This window comes from Ovis aries, chromosome 4 (assembly GCF_016772045.2).
Source record: "Ovis aries strain OAR_USU_Benz2616 breed Rambouillet chromosome 4, ARS-UI_Ramb_v3.0, whole genome shotgun sequence".
NCBI lineage: Eukaryota > Metazoa > Chordata > Mammalia > Artiodactyla > Bovidae > Ovis > Ovis aries.
Window position 1 is genome coordinate 2,852,924 of NC_056057.1, and position 24,236 is coordinate 2,877,159.

Genomic DNA, 24,236 nt, shown 5'->3' on the forward strand with positions numbered 1-24,236 from the left:
GTACATATACACAATGGAGTATTACTCAGCCATTAAAAACAATTCATTTGAATCAATTCTGATGAGATGGATGAAACTGGAGCCAATTATACAGAGTGAAGTAAGCCAGAAAGAAAAACACCAATACAGTATACTAACACATATATATGGAATTTAGGAAGATGGCAATGACGACCCTGTATGCAGGACAGGAAAAAAGACACAGATGTGTATAACGGACTTTTGGACTTAGGGGGGAGGTAGAGGGTGGGATGATTTGGGAGAATGGGAATTCTAACATGTATACTGTCATGTAAGAGTTGAATCGCCAGTCCATGTTTGACGTAGGCAGCAATTGGTGCATGGGGATGACCCAGAGGGATGTTGTGGGGAGGGAGGTGTTTGGGAACGCATGTAAGAATTAAAGATTTTAAAATTAAAAAAAAAAAAAGAAAAATTAAAAAAAAAGAAAAAAAAAGTAAAGAAAAATTTTGTTAAACAACTCCTTGGTAAATGAGAGAATATAAACTTACAGAATTCTCAACAAAGAATGATGATGAGATACTACCTATATGAATCTACAGAAAAGAATTACAATAACTATCAAAGAAAAATACACTGCTTTATATTTTATACTCTTCAATATAAATAATTAGAATGAATTAAATTGAATCAACACCTCAACAATTCAGAAAAAAAAAACAATAATTAAGAATACAAAAATAAAAGCAGAAAATGATAAAGGTAAAGATAGGAAAGTAAAACATAACAAAATAGTATTTATCTGAAAGGTCAATAAAAGATAAGGACTCTAAACAAAATAATGAATAAAGCAGAAGTTATAAATACTTTAAAAATGCAATATTTTGAGGCAAATAATCTTTGCTAAAGGATACTTTTTTAAAAAGTGTGTTCATTTAAAAATTCACATAAAATGGAAAAAAAAAAAAAGTAAGGTCTGATTTACCAAAACTGATCCAAGTGTAATCTGAATATCAAACTACTCCAATCACCATAGATACAATAGAGATAAGTATAAAGAATCATCACACACACACAAATAACCATAATCAGATTAATTCCCCTGGAACTTTTTCCAACACTTCAAAGTCTGGGTAATCCCAATGGTACATAAACTGGTCTAGAAAATAAAATGAAAACACATTTCTGAGTTATGTTTATGTTTCAAAGAAAATATACCTCTAATCTTACCTTAAAAAAAATTGCACATGATAAAAATATCAAAGGATTTCAATGCAGCCATCCTACACAAAATTATTTACAAGATAACAAAAATATGTAGGGAAAAACAATACACTTTGTAGTTAAGAGAGATTACAACAATATAAATGTGGTATATTAATCAATTATTTTAACTCACAATTTAAAAGGAATGTGAAAGTGAAAGTTGCTCAGCTGTGTCCGACTCTTTGTGACCCCATATACTATACATTCCACATAATTCTCCAGGCCAGAATACTGGAATGGACAGCCTTTCCCTTCTCCAAGGCATCTTCCAAATGCAGGAATCGTCCCAGGTCTCTGGCATTGCAGGCAGATTCTTTACCAGCTGAGCCACAAGGGAAGTGCAAGAACACTGGAGTGGGTAGGCTATCCCTACCCGCTATCTCCAGGGAATCTTCCCAAGTCAAGAATCAACCCGGAGTCTCCTACATTGTAGGCAGATTCTTTACCAACTGAGCTATCAGGGAACAATGGTGAAAAGTGATATTATGCACGTTTAGGTCAAAAGAAGTACTACAGATAACAAAGAAGGTAAAATGTATCCTTTTCATCATTTCAGCTCAGTCACTCAGTTCAGTTCAGTTCAGTCTCTCATTCGTGTCCGACTCTTTGCAACCCCATGAATTGCAGAACGCCAGGACTCCCTGTCCATCACCAACTCCCAGAGTTCACTCAGACTCAGGCCCATCGAGTCAGTGATACCATCCAGCCATCTCATCCTCTGTCGTCCCCTTCTCCTCCTGCCCCCAATCCCTCCCAGCATCAGAGTCTTTTCCAATGAGTCAACTCTTCGCATGAGGTGGCCAAAATACTGGAGTTTCAGCTTTAGCATCATTCCCTCCAAAGAAATCCCAGGGCTGATCTCCTTCAGAATGGACTGGTTGGATCTCCTTGTAGTCCAAGGGACTCTCAAGAGTCTTCTCCAACACCACAGTTCAAAAGCATCAGTTTTTTAGCACTCAGCTTTCTTCACAGTCCAACTCTCACATCCATACATGACCACAGGAAAAACCATAGCCTTTACTAGATGGACCTTTATTGGCAAAGTAATGTCTCTGCTTTTCAATATGCTATCTAGGTTGGTCATAACTTTTCTTCCAAGGAGTAAGTGTCTTTTAATTTCATGGCTGTAGTCACCATCTGCAGTGATTTTGGAGCCCCAAAAAAATAAAGTCAGCCACTGTTTCCACTGTTTCCCCATATATTTCCCATAAAGTGATGGGACCAGATGCCATGATCTTTGTTTTCTGAAACTCAGTGGTGTCCAAATAATTGTGACCCCATGTACTTCAGCACACCAGGCTTCACTGTTTTCACTTTGGCTCCATCTCTTCATTCTTTCTGGGGTTATTTCTCCATTCTTCTTCAGGAGGATATTGGGCACTTACTGACCTGAAAAATTCATCTTTCAGTGTCATATCTTTTTGCCTTCACATACTGTTCATGGGGTTCTCAAGGCAAGAATCCTGAAGTGGTTTGCCATTCCCTTCTCCAGTGGATCACATTTTGTCAGAACTCTCCACCGTGACCCATCTGTCTTGGTTGGCCCTACACAGTGTGGCTCATAGTTTCATTGAGTTAGACAAGACTTCAGTCCATGTAATCAATCCTTTCATAAATGTAGAAAATACGAAAGCTGATTTCTTATTTTAGGCCTCTTTTATTTTATGAGTTATGAATAGACTTGGTGAATGTACACATCTCTACTCATACAAATAGTACAGTGTGATTGTGATTCTACCATGAGTGGACAGCTAAGTGAAGTTATATCTGGAAAAGTATACTGTAGGTTATCAAGTTTAAAAAGAAGAGAGACAGAATGCAATAGGGAGACTCTAAAATTTGAGCACATATGTATTAAAAAGATTAAGTCCAAAGAGTTGCAGTTTGATAGACGGCTCTCAATAGGGATGCAATGATCCCACTTGACATCCTGAATTCTCTCTAAAGAGGAATCACTTGTGCCTTGGTCTGAGTCTGCAATTCATGCTTCCCTCCACTGATACAGGCCACCCAACTCACATTATGGTGCAGCATCCTAAGAGGACGAGCCAGAACTGCACTCATTGGAACCAAAGAATTCCTGATAGTGATGAATGACTGACTGGCTGTATTTCATGAGAAAAAAAATACTGTCAGAGAAATTACATTGCAAATACACTTGCTGATGATTATGAAAATTACTCACTTTCTACAAAGAGAAATTCATAAATATCTAGTGAAACCAAAGATGGGGATTCTCACAAAGTAATGCAACTACTAAAACTTTCTTGCATGTGTGTCCAAGGCGTCGTATACACAGTTGATTAATTTTAGCACTTCTCACAGTAACAAAATGTCTAAATGCCCTAAATTGTCAATAGTGGGTCATTGTTTTTTAAGTGCTTATATGATGAAGTACTATTTAATGTGAAAATGAATTAGCAAAGCCATAAATTTTAAATAGCAAAGAATAGCAAAGTTATCCTTCTCTATAACAGAGAATAATCTCAAAGAGAGAGGCCCATGAGATAAAGTAAAGTAAATTGGAAAAGGAAACCTGCAATAAGATGGCATTCATATAACATTTTAAATTATGCAAAATAATTATATATATATATTATTGTAATACGTTAATATAGTGAAAAGATAAAAATGCTTACACAAGTGAGCTATTGATTTCTTGGTGGAGCACTGAGTTAGACTGAAGAATTAACAAGGAAGAGACAGGTACAGGGATATAAATGCATGTGACAGTTTATAAATCAGGCATTCAATTTTATTTTTGCTATTTGGGGGTTATTTCATAATGTATTTTTAAACAAAACAGTTTAAAATCTAATAGGCAAATGATTAAAATGGTTTCAGGGCTAAAATAAGATTTTGTTTATAAATAAGATTATTAGAGAATATACTTATTGGGAAATAATTAGAATAATTTAAACAGCATTGTTCTTCATTCTTGCTGGGGAGATAAATGAGTGCATTACACAGTGAACCCATTAGAATTTGTACAGAATAGATAAAAGGCAATGTGGTAATACATGATTTTTATTGTAGTTTAACTAGGGGAACTACAGCTATTTGTTTAATTGGAAGAACTCTGGAGATGGAGAATTTGTGCAGCAAAAATTACAAGGTGATATTTACTTGGATATCCAAAAGAAAAGGATATAGTTGTACCTGCAAGAAAGACACAAGAAAACCAGGAAGAAATGAAAAGGCTTTTCTATTTAGTTCTTATTCTTAGGCCTCCTTTACTTCAAGGGTTTTTAAAAACAAGTAAAGTTAGTCAGTGTATGCATCTCACTTATATAAAGTTCTTTTGTGAGAACAAGAACTTTAGAAAGTGCTGAAAGGTGCAACTGTAAATCACAAAAAATATAATGTGGAATTAAAAATTAGTTCCTAGAATAAATTGTACTTTGTCATAATTTTAATATACAGCTGAATTTGATTTGTTAGAATTAAATTAAAATGTTGGCAACTATATTCGGTTGTGAGATATATCAGGAGTTTCATTGTTCATTCTGTCAGTTTTTGATATCAAGGTTATTCTGGTATGCCTTAACGAACTAGGAAGTTTTCCAACATTTTTAGTGATACAGAACATTTTGCTTATAACCTGAAAACTGTATGGTTCTTTAAATAGTTTTCTCAGAATATTCTAGGTATTACTTAAAATTTTTACAATCATTATTCCAGTTTGTTTCAAAGTTTGCTATAGATTTCTACTGTTGGTGGGCCAGTTTTATTAATTAATTTCCTAAAAAGTTCATATGCTTAATCTACACATTAAAAACAATTTAGTGTTATCAATATGTGTTAGTGAACAGTTGGGGAGCACTTGTGCCTTAGTTTTATGAACTACATTATTTTTCTTAACTGTTCATGTATTTTATACCTATCTAAGAAATCCCATGGCAGAGGAGCCTGGTAGGCCATAGTCCATGGGGTTGCTAAGAGTCAGACATGACTGAGCGACTTCACTTTCACTTTTCACTTTCATGCATTGGAGAAGGAAATGGCAACCGACTCCAATATTCTTGCCTGGTGAATCCCAGCGATGGCAGAGCCTGGTGAGCAGCTGTCTATGTGGTCGCACAGAATCAGAAACCACTGAAGTGACGTAACAGCAGCAACAGCAAGAAAACTTTAGCTACTCCCAAGACAAAAATGCTTAGCCAATTTTTTTGTAGAAGATTTTTTACTCACATATTTAAGTTTTTAACCCTTTTCAAGTCAAGTGTGTATTTGGTAAGAGGTAAAGATTGAGGGCTAAAGCTGAAACTCCAGTACTTTGGCCACCTCATGTGAAGAGTCGACTCATTGGAAAAGACTTTTTGATGCTGGGAGGGATTGAGGGCAGGAGAAGAAGGGGACGAGAGAGGATGAGATGGCTGGATGGCATCACTGACTCGATGGACGCGAGCATGAGTGAACTCCGGGAGTTGGTGACAGACAGGGAAGCCTGGCGTGCTGCGACTCATGGGGTCGCAAAGAGCTGGACACGACTGAGAGACTGAACTTAACTGAAGTGAAAGATTGAGGTTTATTTTCTTATGGATATTCAATTTTCACAGCACAAGTTTTTGAAAACATTAGCTTTTATTCAAAAACACACACAAATTAGCACTTTTGTCAAAAATCAATTGGCCATATAAACATATGGATTTATTTCAACGTTTCTTTTTTACTATTATTCTACTTCCATTTATCTGTGTCTATTCTTATGTCAGTAGCATCCTGTCTTATAGCTTTATAATAAATTAGAATCATAGTTTTGATTTGCATTTCTCTAATAATGAGCGATGTTAAGCATCTTTTCATGTGTTGTTAGCCATCTGTATGTCTTCTTTGGAGAAATGTCTGTTTTTCTCACATTTTGATTGGGTTGTTTGTTTTTCTGGTATTGAGCTGTATGAGCTGCTTGTATATTTTGAAAATTAATCCTTTGTCAGTTGCTTCATTTGCTATTATTTTCTCCCATTCTGAAGATTGTCTTTTCACCTTGCTTAGTTTTCTTTGGTGTGCAAAAGCTTTTAATTTAATCAAGTCCCACTTGTTTACTTTGTTTTTATTCCCATTACTCTAGCAGGTGGGTCATAGAGGATCTTGCTTTGATTTGCCTCATTGAGTTCTCTGCCTAGGTTTTCCTCTAAGAGTTTTATAGTTTCTTCAGGTCTTCAATCCATTTTGAATTTATCTTTGTGTACAGTGGAAACAGTGTCAGACTTTATTTTTGGGGGGGCTCTAAAATCACTGCAGATGGTGATTGCAGCCATGAAATTAAAAGACTCCTTGGAAGAAAAGTTATGACCAACCTTGATAGCATATTCAAAAGCAGAGACATTACTTTGACAACAAAAGTCCGTCTAGTTAAGGCTACGGTTTTTCCTGTGGTCATGTATGGATGTGCGAGTTGGACTGTGAAGAAGCCTGAGCACTGAAGAGTTGATGCTTTTGAACTGTGGTGTTGGAGAAGACTCTTGAGAGTCCCTTGGACTGCAAGGAGATCCAACCAGTCCATTCTGAAGAAGATCAGCAATGGGGTTTCTTTGGAAGGAATAATGCTAAAGCTGAAACTCCAGTACTTTGGCCACCTCATACGAAAAGTTGACTCACTGGAAAAGACTCTGATGCTGGGAGGGATTGGGGGCAGGAGGAGAAGGGGATGATAGAGGATGAGATGGCTGGATGGCATCACTGACTCGATTGACATGAGTCTGAAGGAACTCTGGGAGTTGATGATGGACAGGGAGACCTGAGGTGCTGTGATTCATGGGGTCACAAAGAGTCGAACACGACTGAGCGACTGAACTGAACTGATGGTGTTAGGAAGTGTTCTAATTTCTTTCTTTTACATATAACTGTCCAGAACATGGAAACTTACATCACCATATATAAAATAGATAGCCAATGGGAATTCGCTGTATATCTCAGGAAACTCAAACAGGGACTCTGTATCAACCTAGAGGCGTGGGATGGGGAGGGAGATGGGAGGAAGTTTCAAAAGGAAGGTGACATATGTATATCTATGGCTGATTCATGTTGAGATTTGACAGAAAACAAAAAAATTCTATAAAGCAATTATCCTTTATAAAAAAATAAATTAATTAAAAGTTAAATCAGAATCAGGTACTTTAAGTTATAACACTTTGTTCTTCTTTTCAAAATTGTTTTAGCTATTTAACTCATCTGTATTCCTAAATAGTTTTAAAATCTGTTTTTTTTGTTTCCCCCCCAAAAAAAAATAATCTGAAGGGATTTTGATTTCCATTGCATTAAATATAACTTTGGAAAGAATCTTAGAATTCTGATTTCTTCCATTCATGAAAATACTCTTTCCATTAAGTTAGGATGTCTTTAATTTCCCTAAACAATATTTTATAGTCAGCCATGTCCTTTTCTTGCCTTTATTGCATAAATTTAAGCTCTAGACATATGGAGTTATTTCATGTTATTTTGAATGGAAATGCTGTGGTTTTTTAAAATTCATAATCCCTTTTGAGTAATTTTAAATTTACAGCAAAATCAAGTAAAAAATATATTAATTTCTCATGTATCCTTTGTCCTGAAACACTTACAGCTTTCCCACCCAAGTCATCATCATTCTTGCACAGAGGGTACATTTGCTTTGTACAGTCAGTGAGCCTGTATTAACACCTGTGTGTGTGCTCACTCACTAAGTCATGTCTGACTCTGTGCAACCCCATGGTCTGTAGGTCTCCAGGCCCCTCTGTCCAAGGGTTTTCCCAGGCAAGAATACTGGATTAGGTTGCCATTTTCTTCTCCAGAGGATCTTCCTGACCCAGGGATTAAACCCACGTCTCCTACATCTCCTGCCTTGTCAGGAAGATATTCCCTACCCCACTGAAGCAGCAGGGAAATCTAATTATTACCTAAAGTCTATAGTTAATATTAGGACTCACTTGGTATTGCATGTTTTATTCGTTTTGAGAAATATATCTACTATTGTAGTATTATACAGAGCAACTTTACCAGCCTAAACATTCTCTATGTTTCATCTACTCATTCTAAATATAATTTTTTTCAAAGTACAATTTATAATTGGGTAAATCAATTGACTGTCAGAAAAGCTTCAACATGTTTTAAAGGATGATGGTTTTTTTTTTTTTTTTACAGTATTTTTATAGTCTTTTTGAAAAATTCAGTGATGATCCCAGAAACTACTCTGAGGAATCCATGAAATTTTTTATGCAATGGACTACATTATTTAAGGATAAAAGCAATTTTATTTCATTTTAAACTCTCAAAAACAGTGTTTTATTTTCAATAAATAGGTCAAATGCATAGTTTATTTTTCCCTAAGTATTTAATGCTTTGCTGCTTTTGTAATACTTATCGTTTTATTTCATTTTAATTTTTCAAAAGTTTTCTGCTGTAATATGAAAGTATAATTACTTTAAGTTTATTGAACTTGCATACTTTTTTCTTATCAAAGTAGCTTAAATTTTCTAATGCCTCCTTTATAGGCAATTAGAAATTTCTGTGCATGAAATCATGCCATCTGTAAATAAGTCGTGTTTACTTCCTACTTATGATCAATATGATATCATTTTTATTTTGTTTGCTTGTTTTCCCTATTGCACTACATAGGACTCTGGGGATCAGTGAGTAGAAGTGGGGAGAGCATATATGAAAATTTCCCAACCACATCACTTGCATCTCATGCATTAACAGGTGAATTTTTTACCACTGAGCCACCAGGAAACTATGTTTATATTTGCTTATAAATTCTGGTCTCTATTTATAGTATTTTTTTAAAAAATTCTTGTCTCATATTTTTCATTTTTAAATCTGGATGGACTAATTTTTCTCCTAATTATGGGTTGCGTTTTGGACCTTCTTTTTAAGTTCAGAAAAATTTGATTGAATGCAAAATAGTTTGAATGTTACATTTTTTTGTTGTTGTTTTCTTTTTAAAGAATGTTAAAGTTTTTCTAACAAGCAGTTGATTTACTTTATGATTTTCTTGGTCATTTTCTGTTGACATTTATTCTAAACCTAATTTTGTCCTACTATTGAGACATAATATTTCTTGCCTCTCTACTGAATGCAAGAGTTCAATCATGCAAATTGTTTTCTGGTTGGTAGGGTTATGAATGTCTTCCAGCCTTGTGTGAACCTGGGAAAATTTCAGCTCTGCCATCCATCTTTCCCAGGTTTTTCAGTCTCACTTTATGCAGAGCAATGTTTACTCTTAAATATGTGACTAAATTATTTAGACTAAAATAGGGTAAATTGAATAAAATTTCAACTTTTGAAACTGTATATGTAGTTCAAACCTACTTTTCTCCCAAATTTCAGATTAAATATAAAGTCTAACTTAGTGGGGGTGGGGAGTAAAATGGGTAAACGTGGTCAAAAAGTGCAAACTTCTGGTTATTAAAAAATAAGTCCTGAGGATATAATGTACAGTATGGTGACTCTAGTTTAAAATACTGTGTTGTATATTTGAAACTGGCTAAAAGAGTAAATCTTAAAAGTTCTTATCATAAAGAGAGAAAACCCATAACTATGTGTAATGATAGAAGTTAACTACATTTATTGCAATGATCATGTAGCTACATATACATATATGGACTCATGGTGTACATCTGAAGGTAATGTAAGGTTCCATATATATATTTTATATGCCATCAATTTTATCTCATAAAAAATACACTATAGTGCTGTTGTAGATTTTTACATATATCTGAAATTTATCCTGAACCTAGTTTATGTCTTGGATTCTCTATCACAGTTAATAACAACCATGCTGTATTTAGTCACTCAGTCATGGGACTGTTTGTGATTCCATGAACTGTAGCCCACCAAGTCCTTCTGTCCATGGGGATTCTCCATGCAAGAGCATTGAAGTGTTTGCTATGCCCTCCTCCAGGGGATCTTCCCAACCCAGTGATCGAACCCCAGTCTCCTGTATTGCAGGCAGATTCTTTACTGACTCAGCCACCAGGGAAACTTAAGAATACTGAGTAGGTAGCCTATCCCTTCTCCAAGGGATATTCCTGACCCAGGAATTGAACTGAGGTCTCTTGCTTTGCAGGCACATATTTTACCACCTGAACTACCAATTATTTGATATTTATTTTCACAATCAAATACCAAAGTTTAGCCTATTAGCATCCTTCTCTCCTCTTGTGCTATACTTCTACTTATAAACAAGATAAAACAAGAAACAGCATGGCTTCATGTTTAAACTTATGGATTCTGGAGCTATGCTGGCAGGATTCATATCTCTACTTTTCATGATGTCTCTACAATTAGGATAATGGTTTGAGTTCTCTTTATATGCTTCTTCATCTGCAAATGGATTGACAATGATAGTAATATGACAGTTTTACAGAATACATGGGTACATGGTTATAAAGTAGACTCATACCTGGAAAAGTATACTAAACCAATGTGTTTTTTAAAGCATTTAAAACATGCTTTTAATTTCTATACATAAGCTCCCACTGTCAATGCTTAAATTCAAAACCATTATATTTTCATGTCACTTTCATAACTGGCCTTATAGCACTAAACATTCCCCCCTTCTTCTAAATTTTTTTCACAATGAAAAATTTTTTTGTGTGTATGTGAAATGGAAATCCTCTATTTATTATACTTAACTATTCTGTTTTGCTAATATCCCTAAACTTTTTCCATGGCATACTTATTCTTAATTTGGCCTTTACTTCTCCCTCAAGATACATTGGTTATCCATTTCTTTTTTTCTTTATATTTAAAATTATTTGTAGTTCTTGAACTATAACACAACTCTCATGCTTCAGTATATCTGTATTATTTTCTTATTAGCTCCATTTACTCAATAATTGCAATTACTTTTAAACTCTGCAGTTTTTCTTGATTGTTTAATTCTAACAATAAATCTTCATCAGGCACAAATTTTTCTTTGTATCCAAAACATATCCTTATGTATTAGTTGCCATCATATGTAAGTACACATACTACTTGAGTTATTTGCTTACCTATTATAAGAAACAATGCATTTCTTGAGGGTCCTGAACTTTACTTATTTTTATAATATTTTTAATTCACGTCCTGTGTATAGCACAAATGTTTGCCGAGCCAAAAGTTAATGAAATGCCCAATAAATTATTAAATGAAAGAATAAAGTTTGGGATGACAAAGAGTGTTCAGAAAATTAATACCATCCAACACAGAATTGAGTACTATTACGGGTATTTCTCTTGTGTTTTTGGAAGAGAGTGTTTTCTATGACCAATGTGTTCTCTTGGCAAAATTCTATTAGCCTTTGCCCTGCTTCATTCCGTATTCGAAGGCCAAATTTGCCTGTTACTCCATATGTTTCTTGACTTCCTACATTTACATTCCAGTCCCCTAGAATGAAAAGGACATCTTTTTTTGGTGTTAATTCTAAAAGGTCTTGTAGGTCTTCATAGAACCATTCAACTTCAGCTGCTTCAGCGTTACTGGTTGGGGCATAGACTTGGATTACTGTGATATTGAATCGTTTGCCTTGAAAATGAACAGAGATCATTTTGTTGTTTTTGAGATTGCATCCAAGTACTGCATTTCAGACTCTTTTGTTGACCATGATGGCTACTCCATTTCTTCTAAGGGATTCCTGCCCACAGTAGTAGATATAATGTTCATCTGAGTTAAATTCACCCATTCCAGTCCATTTTAGTTCACTGATTCCTAGAATGTTGACGTTCATTCTTGCCATCTCTTGTTTCACCACTTCCAATTTGCCTTGATTCGTGGACCTAACATTCCAGGTTCCTATGCAATATTCCTCTCTGCAGCATCTGACCTTGCTTCTATCACCAGTCACATCCATAACTGGGTATTGTTGTTGCTTTGGCTCCATCCCTTCACTCTTTCTGCAGTTATTTCTCCACTGATCTCCAGTAGCATATTGGGCACCTACCAACCCAAGGATGTTCCTCTTTCAATGTCCTATTATTTTGCCTTTTCATACTGTTCATGGGATTCTCAAGGCAAGAATACTGAAGTGGTTTGCCATTCCCTTCTCCAGTGGACCAATTTCTGTCAGACCTCTCCACCATGACCTGCCTGTTTTTGGTAGCCTTACATGACATGGCTTAATTTCATTGAGTTAGACAAGGCTGTGGTCCATGTGAGTAGATTGACTAGTTTTCTGTTATTATGGTTTCAGTATGTCTGCCCTCTGATGTCCTCTTGCAACACCTACTGTCTTACTTAGGTTTCTCTTTCCTTGGACGTGGGGTATCTCTTCACAGCTGCTCCAGCAAAGCACAGCCACTTCTCCTTACCTTGGATGAGGGGTATCTTCTCATCGCCACCCCTCTTGACTTTGATCATGGAGTAGCTCCTCTTGGCTTTGCTGTGCCCGTGCAGCCACCGCTCCTTGGATGTGGGATTGCTCCTCTCAGCTGCCACCCCTGATCTTGGGTGTGGTGTAGCTCTTCCCGGCTGCCACCTCTGGCCTCAGGTGGGGGTAGCTTCTCCCGGCTGCCACCCCTGACTTCAGATCTGGGGTAGTTCCTCTCTGCTGCTCTGGAGCCATACCAGCCTGGCACTCCTGGCTGCCACCCTTGACCTCAGGCTTGCTGTGAAAGTGCTGCACTCAATATACCAGCAAATTTGGAAAACTCAGCAGTGGCCACAGGACTGGAAAAGGTCAGTTTTCATTCCAGTATGAAAGAAAATCAATGCCAAATAATGCTCAAACTACCACACAATTGCACTCTTCTCACAGGCTAGTAAAGAATGCTCAAAATTCTCCAAGCCAAGCTTCAGCAATATGTGAATCGTGAACTTCTAGATATTCAAGCTGGTTTTAGAAAAGGCAGAGGAACCAGAGATCAAATTGCCAACATCTGCTGGATCATGGAAAAAGCAAGAGAGTTCCAGAAAATCATATATTTCTGCTTTACTGACTATGCCAAAGCCTTTGATTGTGTGGATCACAATAAACTGTGGAAAATTCTGAAAGAGATGGGAATAGCAGACCACCTGACCTGCCTCTTGAGAAACCTGTTTGCAGGTCAGGAAGCAACAGTTAAAACTGGACATGGAACAACAGACTGGTTCCAAATAGGAAAAGGAGTATGTCAAGGCTGTATATTGTCACCCTATTTATTTAACTTATATGCAGAGTACATCATGAGAAATTCTGGGCTGGAAGAAGCACAAGCTGGAATCAAGATTGCTGGGATAAATATCAAAAGCTTCACATATGCAGATGACACCATTCTTATGGCAGAAAGTGAAGAGGAACTAAAAAGCCTCTTGATGAAAGTGAAAGTAGAGAGTGAAAAAGTTGGCTTAAACCTCAACATTCAGAAAACGAAGATCATGGCATCTGGTCCCATCACTTCATGGGAAATAGATGGGGAAACAGTGGAAACAGCGTCAGACTTTAATTTTCTGGGTTCCAAAATCACTGCAGATGGTGACTACAGCCATGAAATTAAAAGACGCTTACTCCTTGGAAGGAAAGTTATGATCAAACTAGACAGCATATTGAAAATTAGAGACATTATTTTGCCAACAAAGGTCCATCTAGTCAGGCTATGGTTTTTCCAGTGGTTATGTATGGATGTGAGAGTTGGTCTGTGAAGAAAGCTGAGGGCCAAAGAATTAATGCTTTTGAACTGTGGTGTTGGAGAAGACTCTTGAGAGTCTCTTGGACTGCAAGGAGATCCAACCAGTCCATTCTAAAGGAGATCAGTCCTGTGTGCTCTTTGGAAGGAGTCCTGCTAAAGCTGAAACTCCAGTACTTTGGCCTCCTCATGAGAAGCGTTGACTCATTGGAAAAGACTCTGATGCTGGGAGGGATTGTGGGCGTGAGGAGAAGGGGATGACCAAGGATGAGATGGCTGGATGGCATCACCAACTCAATGGACCTGAGTCTGAGTGAACTATGGGAGTTGTTGATGGACGGGGAGGCCTGACATGCTGCAATTCATGGGGTCGCAAAGAGTCAGACAAAACTGAGTGACTGAACTGAACTGAACTGCCAGTGATAATACTTAAAATGTTTGTGATATGGAACATTTAGCTACTTAATATAGACTAATTCAGCAGAGCGGAAATTTCTTTAATAGCAATTTCATAAGTATTGTCTCCATGGTAAGCTATGAAAAAATAATTATATTCTTAATAAGCTACTGATAAATAAGTAAACATTAATTTAATTAATTACATTTATTTTGTTAAACTAAAAAAAAAAACTTTCAAATGTGATTTATCAAATCAGTCTGTAATGTGGTGTTTATATGGAATATTACACTTCCAGAAAAGTAAATGAATGTCTCCACAAATTCCTCTTGACTCTGCTTCAACTCAGCTATAGTTATCACAAAGCTAACTCCTGATTGCTCCATCATTGGTTCTTTGGAGGAAGCTAAATGCATTCTTTTTCTCTACTCCTAAGAGAAAAACAAAGCAAAACAAACAAAAAAATCCTCTGCCAGAAAGATTACACAAGGTTCCTGGTTAACAAGAAATAGACATCACAGAATGCCTTGATACATCATTGTGTCTACTACATCATGACTCATTCTTTGAGAGTCATATTTATTAGACATCTTTTTGTTAGAAAATCACTTTCCCCTGGTTATATCACTGTATCATGACCAAAAGGAAGTCATGTATCCCCAATAAGCTACTACCTAGATAACATAAAATGATCAGTTATTCACAATTTAAGTCAAGTATACTCCGTATTTTTTCCATCAGAATTCCATGCTGATCATATTTGTATATGAATAATAGTGAATACTTATGAAATTTCAAAACAAAGTTTTTACCATACCATCTATATACTCAACCAAAAACATGATTGAGAAGTACAACTTGTTAAGTTGATGAATAAAATGTGGTTTCACTTAGGATGTAGTAGAAATATGAACAGTAAATAACACTGAAATACTCCAACACCTTCAAGTCTTCACTTGACAGACTACCCCAAGTAAAAAGCCTACCACAGTTTGAAAAACCTGCAAAGTGTTACAATATATACAATAATGAACAAGGGATCTTTAAAAGGGATTCACTCCAAGTGAGGGGATAAAGTTGAAAATATTCTTTGAAAGAAGCTAGGTTGGAATGAAATATTGACATTAGCCAAATTGATGGTGGAGGAAAGTGCTTTCCAGGCAAAATTTTATGTGTTATACTTGCAAGGCATAAATGTATCAGGGAGTTGTATGTAGGTGTAGCTGAAGCAAAGGTCCATGAAGTACATTGAAATTAAGAGTCAGTGCCAGGCTACAAAGGACAAAACTGAAAACTGTTGAGGATCATGGGACGTTATAGAAGCTACAATAGGAAAAATGTTAATGAGAGGTATAATCAGTGATTGAATCTGAATTTAGTGACCAGGTTATTGTAGTAGTTAAATAACAAGATGGTAAATTTCTAATTAATGGCATTATATAGTGACTTGCAACACATAAAGTTCATTTCAGTTCAGTTCAGTTCAGTCTCACAGTCCTGTCCAACTTTTTGGGACTCCATGGACTTCAATACGGCACGCCTCCCTGTCCATCACCAACTCCTGGAGTTTACTCAAACTCATGTCCATTGAGTAGGTGATGTCATCCAACCATCTCATCCTCTGTCATCCCCTTTTTCTCCCACCTTCAATCTTTTCCAGCAACAGGGTATTTCCCAATGAGTCAGTTCTTCGCATCAGGTGGCCAAAGTATTGGAGTTTCAGCTTCAACATCAGTCCTTTCAATGAATATCTGGATTGATTTCCTTTAGGATGGACTTGTTGGATCTCCTTGCTGTCCAAGGAACTCTCAAGTTTCTTCTTCGATACCACTGTTCAAAAGCATTAATTCTTTGGCGCTCAGCTTTCTTTATAATCCAACTGTCACATCCATACATGACTATTGGAAAAACCATAGCTTTGGCTAGATGGACTTTTGTTGGCAAAGTAATGCTTCTGCTTTTTAATATGCTGTCAAGGAGCAAGTGTTTTAAATTCATGGCTGCAGTCACCATCTGCCATTAATTCAGAGCCCAAAATAATAAAGTTTCTCACTGTTTCAATCGTTTCCCTATCTATTTGCCATGAAGTGATGGGCAGATGCCATGATCTTAGTTTTTTGACTGTTGAGCTTTTAGTCAACTTTTTCTCTCACCTTTCTCCCCAAAATCTTGATTCCAGCTTATGATTCATCTAGCCCAGCATTTTGCATGATGTACTATGCATAGAAGTTAAATAAGCAGGGTGACAATATACAAACTTGATATACTCTTTTCCTTATTTTGAACCAGTCCGTTGTTTCATGTCCATTTCTAACTCTTTTTTCTTGACCTGATCCAGGTTTTGCAGGATGCAGGTAAGGCATTCTGGTATTCCCACCTCTAAGAATTGTTCATATTTTTTTGTGATCCACAGAGTCAAAGGCTTTAGCATAGTCAGTGAAGCAGAAGCTTTTCTGAATTAGGTAGAGACATAAAAATGCTACAGTATGCTCTGCCCAGGAAGACACTTTTAATTCTAAATTTGTAACTTAATGGGTATATCTTCTCATATAAATATAATCTTAATAGCTGAAGTATGAGGATTTTCTTGTCTTTCTCTGGTATATATTGCATATTGCTGTGTGCTTGTATGTATAATTTGTTCACGAATCATATAATTTAATAGCCTTAAGAACACTTAGATTTTTAGTGTATAACTGAAATAGAGAGTTAATATATTCTGTTTAGATGCCATAATTTCAATCTGAGGAATATCTATATACTACTACTACTACTACTAATGATTACTGCAAGGAATATATTGACAAGTTATTCCTTATCTTACTTCTTAGGGAGAATTGTGATTATAAATTTATGTATAAAGAATGTGAATCACTGGGGAATTGAGAAACCTACCTGTGTTCACTAGTGTTATATAGAATTTCATATGAAACCAAGTGATATCAATCCAGAGCTCATTGATATTTACCAGTTCACCCTATAGTCATCTGATAAGCTTTTTGCATAAATCAGTTATAGGTAAGTTGATGTTAATATAAATGGTCATGTTAGGTGTTGGAGAAAAAATAGAGATATGAAGGAATTTAATTTTTTGGAGAAATCATGAGCAATAATGTAGGCCTACTCTGTCAAGAAATAGAATATTATAATATCTATTATTAATATAAAAATTTTAAAAATTATATTAAATTATTCTAATATTAAAATATTTAGTCACAACCATTAGTTAAAGGACCAGATTTCACAGAGGTTCCAATAAAGCTGGGAGTAAAAAGTAAAAGAGTTTCAGAAAAAATATCTATTTCTGCTTTATTGACTATGCCAAAGCCTTTGACTGTGTGGATCACAATAAACTGTGGAAAATTCTGAAAGAGATGGGAATACCAGATCATCTGACCTGCCTCTTAAGAAACCCGTACGCATGTCAGGAAGCAAAAGTTAGAACTGAACATGGAAAGACAGACTGGTTCCAAAAAGAAAGAGTACGTCAAGGCTGTATAATGTCACCCTGCTTATTTAACTCATATAGAGAGTGCATCATGAGAAGCGCTGGGTGGGAGGAAGCAAAAGCTGGAATCAAGATTTCCGAGAGAAAGATCAATAACCTCAATATGCAGATGGCACCACCCTTATGGCAGAAAGTGAAGAGGAACTAAAAAGCCTCTTGATGAAAGTGAAAGAGGAGAGTGAAAAAGTTGGCTTAAACCTCAACATTCAGAAAACGAAGATCATGGCATCTGGTCCCATCACTTCATGGGAAATAGATGGGGAAACAGTGGAAACAGTCACTGACTTTATATTTTGGGGCTTCAAAATCACTACAGATGGTGACTGCAGTCATGAAATTAAAAGACGCTTACCCCTTGGAAGGAAAGTTATGATCAACCTAAACAACATATTAAAAAGCAGGGACATTACATTGCCAACAAAGGTCCATCTAGTCAAGGCTATGGTTTTTCCAGTGGTTATGTATGGATGTGAGAGTTGGTCTGTGAAGAAAGCTGAGCGCCAAACAATTGATGCTTTTGAACTGTGGTGTTGGAGACAACTCTTGAGAGTCCCTTGGACTGCAAAGAGATCCAACCATTACATTCTAAAGGAGATCAGTCCTGGGTGTTCTTTCGAAGGAATGATGCTAAAGCTGAAACTCCAGTACTTTGGCCACCTTTTGCAAAGAGCTGACTCATTGGAAAAGACTCTGATGCTGGGAGGGACTGGGGGCAGGAGGAGAAGGGGACAACAGAGGATGAGATTGCTGTATGGCATCACCGACTCGATGGACGTGAATTTAAGTGAACTCCGGGAGTTGGTGATGGACAGGGAGGCCTGGCATGCTGCAGTTCATGGATGGCAAATATTTGGGGATGACTGAGCGACTGAACTGAACTGAAAGTGAAAATGTTTTGAATTCCCAATTCTAATATATTGTTTTCACCACAATGTAACACATATGAAAAATACCTCATGATGTGACATTAATATCAAAGAAGTATTCAGTTACACAGAGGTAAATATGCTTCCCCCATGAAAAGTATACTGATAAAAGAATCTGATATTCTACCACGAAAGAGGCTGTGACATTCAAATCATTCTGCCCAGGATCCTTTAATCTTAATGCCAAAGCAGAACTTCAGCATGGACTGACTGAACCATAAAGGCTCTTTCTTGAAGGTCTTATGCAATGGTTATAACACTAGAATTTTTTCAGAACATATAGATAAATGTGTCACACAGCTATCTATTTGAAAGGTCTCATATAAAGTCATTTTTACATAAAAAAATTTAATCCTGTTTGACCATGTTGAGAAAGATCAGGTAAGTTGCACACTAATGGTTTAACTCTGTGACTTCAGGCATATTGGTCTTGGGTCCCTGGCCATTTTCTGACAAAGTAGTTACTCCAAGTAAGAAAAAACTAGGAGTTATACAACAGGCAGGATTTCATGTCCATTAGTTATTTAGTAAGGTACCCAGGAAAAGGATATGGCAGGATAGTGAGGTTTAATTTTCACTGCAGATTATTTATGGTGACTTTTACATTTTCACTTTCCACACTGAACTTTGGTACTGTCCTTTGAAATTTGTATTCAGATAAATTTGGAAAACATTTATTGAAAACAGTGCAACTCATTATGCAAATTGCTATAAATCTTTAAATTACCAGCCTATGGAGAGACAAAATTGAAAATTTAAAGCAAGCTTCACTAACCAAATGCTATAGACTCCCCTGGTGTGACAAGTTAAACAGCTATAGAAAACAAAAACAATATATCTTGCTGGATGACTTTTATAAATTTATTTCACATAGTTAACGAACATTGCCATTCATATATAAGGCTATTTTCCCTTAGGAAATATATAATTAAATGCATTTTTTTTTTGCATTACATGTAGTTATTAAAAAAAAAATGTTTTATTTTGCCCTGTGTACTTGGTTTTTGGTTAAAACTAATCAGGCTTATATGCAAACACAGAGACTGGACTCGAGTCACTTTCTGTATTGATCATGCTTTAAAAGAGAAAGATTTCAATAATAATATATTTGATTAACTTTCTTTCATTGAACATCTTCTACTTCTAAAACATTAACTCTTAACATTTTAAAAACAATTAGTATTTATTGAAGACATTTAAAATTAATTACTTCAACTTCTCTATCATTCATTTTGAGATTCAGTATTAGGAGCATTTTTTGCCTGCTTTGGCAGAAACTGGAGTATTAATGTATTATCTAGAACTTAAAGGTGATGGAAATTTTCACTGTGAATTCTACTTTTAGTAATTATAAAGTGATTATATTCAATTTTTCCATGGAAATAAAGCTTAAAATATCTTGTGAGGTCAATTTAAACACTCTAGAAAATTCACCACATGTAAAAATTAAAAGACATTATTAGGTGATTTCACACTCTTGTAAGATGCTATTTTTGTTTTTTCAAATTGAAACAGAATCTGAATTTAATTAGATAAATGTATGGGTAGACTCTCCATGGCAGAAGATTCATTTAAATAAATTAGGAGAGAATGGAAATATATTTGCTAGGAATGTACATTGTGTATCATTTAAATGTAAATAATGTGAAGAAGTAGAGATGCTATTTAAAAATAAAAAGGAAGAATGGCTTTTAAAAAAATCACTTACAATTGTGTCTTAATAAAATATATGTTTTTGTTGTAATATATGACTTCTTTATTTTGCAATTAATGACACTAAAAGAAAACGATATTTTAGAATAATGCCAATGCAAAAAATCTACTTTTTTTCTTTTTAAAAATGATATATAGTTATCTTGATGATGTTTACTTACTCATTCATTTTTATTGATTAAATGTTCCTTATGGTGATGGAGATTCACCACAAATTTAGTCCTCGCCCTCAAAGAACTCATAGTCCAGTAAAAGGACACATAGTGTCTTTCATTTGACAGTTTATTTCTCGAGTTTTCTCCTACCATAGATTTGGTTGGTTATTTCCTTCTTATTAAAAACTCATCAGTCTCTTTATGTATTTACTAGGTGCAACTGTTTATTCTTGCAGCTACTGCTACTTTCAACTATGACTATTTTTCCATTTTCTTACTCATTCTCTCAATTGTAATCTGCTCCTTTATAGTCACCTATTACCTTCTTCATCAAACGGGGCACTACTGTTTAAGGATCTGTATGTTTTTTTTTTTTTTTTTTTTAAATTGCCCTACAGATTGATGGTACTACTGTGAGTGGCCGCAGCAGTCTCTGAACATCTTTATTTCCCTCATTACCTTTTACTTATTAATTAACTCAGATATGGACGGAGGAGGCTGGTAAGCTGCAGTCCATGGGGTAGCTAGGAGTCGGACACGACTGAGCGACTTCACTTTCGCTTTTCACTTTTATGCACTGGAGAAGGAAATGGCAACCCACTCCAGTGTTCTTGCCTGGGTCACACAGAGTCGGATACGACTGAAGCGACTTAACAGCAGCAGCAGGGGTAGTTCTTTCTGTGATAATTTTTCTATAATATTGCTAGAAATGTCTTTGTCTATGATTTCCCATTTGCCTTGTTATTATTATACCAATTTTTCATAAACTTGGTGATGTGGACTGAACTGTACCCTACTGCCCCCAAATTCATATAAAGCCCCAGTGTCCACCATGACTATTTGGAAATAGGGCCTTATAGGGTCATTAAGGTAAGTGAAGTTATAAAGGTGAGATCCTAAGTTGATGGGACCAGTGCCCTTACAAGAAGAGACACCAGAAAGCTAGCTCTCTCTTTCTCTCTCCCTTTCTCTTTTCCCACCAGTAGGGCACAGCAAAGGGCTTCCCTGATGACTCAGATGGTAAAGAATCTGCCTGCAATGCAGGAGACCTGGGTTTGATCCCTAAGTTCAGAAGATCATCTGGAGAAGGAAATGGCAACCCACTCCAGTATTGCTGCCTGGAGAATTCCATGGACAGAGGAGCCTAGTGGGCTACTGTCCATAGGGTCACAAAGGGTTGGACATGACTGAGTGACTAAACACAGTGCAAGACAAGCAAGAAGGCCCCTCCCTACAAAGAAGAAAGTGAGCTTTCACTAGAAATTAAATCTTATTGGATCTTGATCTTGAGTTAGCTCTCCAGCATGGTGAGAAAATAAATTTCTATTGTAAAAGCCATGCAAGTTGTGGCATTTTGTATGGCAGGATAGTAGATTCAGACAGTTGGTAAGTTTGGTGTGTCATAATTTATCAATATATTATTTTCTACTATGTATGTTATGACTATTCAGATATAAATCAAAAGATTTAAAAAAGATGAAATATGCGTATTACTAAACAGTTAATATATTGCTACCCCAATGTGATAAAAATTTATATTCTTGATATACTACCCTATTATACTAGGGTAGGATTTCCCCATATATGCACTAGATAATTGGTAGTGAGTTAAACTTTTCAGTCAACTGACTAAACTATGGTGTTATTTCCATATAATTTCATGTTGTTACTTTATCATCTGTTTAAATACATGAAGGTTCAAGTCCATTTCTGTTATATGCAGTCAACCTAGCCCAGTGCTGTCCCATAAACGTACATCCAAGCCACATATGAAATTTTAAGTTTTGTACTAGTCACATTTGTAAAAGTGACAGGAAATATGAAAATTTATCTTAATTATATTTATTTTATGTAATATTGCATTTTTATTTCAATGCATTAATATAAGCAAAATAATATTTTAATAAAATATTTTATGTTGTTTCATATAAGACATTGAAATTTGGAATTTCTTTTACACTTACTATATATATAGTTGTGTGCGTGTGTGTGTGCACATGTAAATATTCAGACTAGCCACATTTTAAAATCTCAGTAGCACAAAGGCATCCACAGCTCAACAGTTTATTTTAACCAGGAATATTAGAATTGCTTCATTCAGTTGTAGAAATATTTTTAATAAAATTATATTAGGGTTATAGATGAATTTGTAAGCGATTTGCAAGTTTATACAATTTATTAACATAGAATTGCTTGATTAACTGCAGATCTGGATTAGACACATGAACATACAAACAATGGCCCACTTCTAAAATGTAAGAGATATTAAGCTTAATGTTTTTGTACCATTTTTTAACTTGCAAGGTCTTCTATGTAGACAGATAAATGAAACAAAAAACTCAATAGCATATTTTTAGACAGACCACTATCCTTAGAGGGCTGCCGCTGCTGCTGTTGCTGCTAAGTCGCTTCAGTCATGTTCGACTCTGTGCGATTCCATAGATGGTAGCCCACCAGACTCTGCCATCCCTGGGATCCTCCAGACAAGAACACTGGATTGAGTTCCCATTTCCTTCTCCAGTGCATGAAAGTGAAAAGTCAAAGTGAAATCATTCAGGAAGTGTCCAACTCTTTGTGACCCCATGGACTGCAGCCTACCAGGCTCCTCTGCCCATGGGATTTTCCAGGCAAGAGTACTGGAGTGGGTTGCCATTACCTTCTCTGCCGTAGAGGGCTGGTTTTCCACAAAAGAATTTGGGTAGTAATTAAAAAAGTAAAAATTATAGGATAAAACTTTTCTTAACTACTGCAAAATGAAAATAAACAGTATAATGAAACACGAGCATCCAGCAAAACACTGTACAAGAGGTTATTCAAAGATTAATACAGCATAACTTCATTGGCATCTAAACATACAAGTATTTTTCAGTACTAATGCTCTCACAAACCTGACTATAGAAATGTAACCCTGTAAATAATTTGAGTTTCATGTTTAACCAGTATTACTAAATACCGTCCCACTAAAGTTAAATAAGATAAAGACAACTATAACTTAAACAAGAGCATAAACGTATGTTGAGAAGGCTACTACTATTCATAACCTGGACTGGGTAAAGATTGTGACATAAATAAAATGTTAGAAGTCAGAACCACTACCCTAGTCTTGGCGGTACATGTTTCCCTGTCATGAGTTTAAGACTGTTCTAAGCCAGCGTCAACAGATAGATTTGATTCACCAAAGAGGATTTTAAATAGAAATTTCAAAATGCTTGGTTAGTGCTTTTAGGAGGAACAATATCTATTTTACTATAAAAACTGAATTGAAAAATGAAGCCAAAGTATAAGACATTTTGGTGCACATTCCATTATTAAATTATTTTTATTTTTCCATTAGATCTGTAGAAATTTTCAATTTTATGTCTTCATTTTGCTTTTGTGGACTAAGACTTTGATCACTGCTGTTTGCTGCTATAGGAACATTTTTCATTTGATCTATGCTTTCATCAATCTTAACAATTGATTTTTGCACAGTCAATTGGATAGATCATGCAGTTAATAAAATTTAGTCTGGGCAATAGACAAAAGAGAAACAGCAGCATTTTCTCATCCAATATTATATTTTTATTGGAAACAGAAATATAACTGTCCTTCTGCCTCCTATTTACTCTCTTAGAAATATGTCATAGTGAGTGATATTTTACTTTAGTCCTCTAAAACTTCCAATCCATATTAACAGTTGCTTAGTCCTTAGCTGAGCTCTATTTACATTTCAACTATATTTAGAAGTAGGTTATTACCCATTATTCAAAG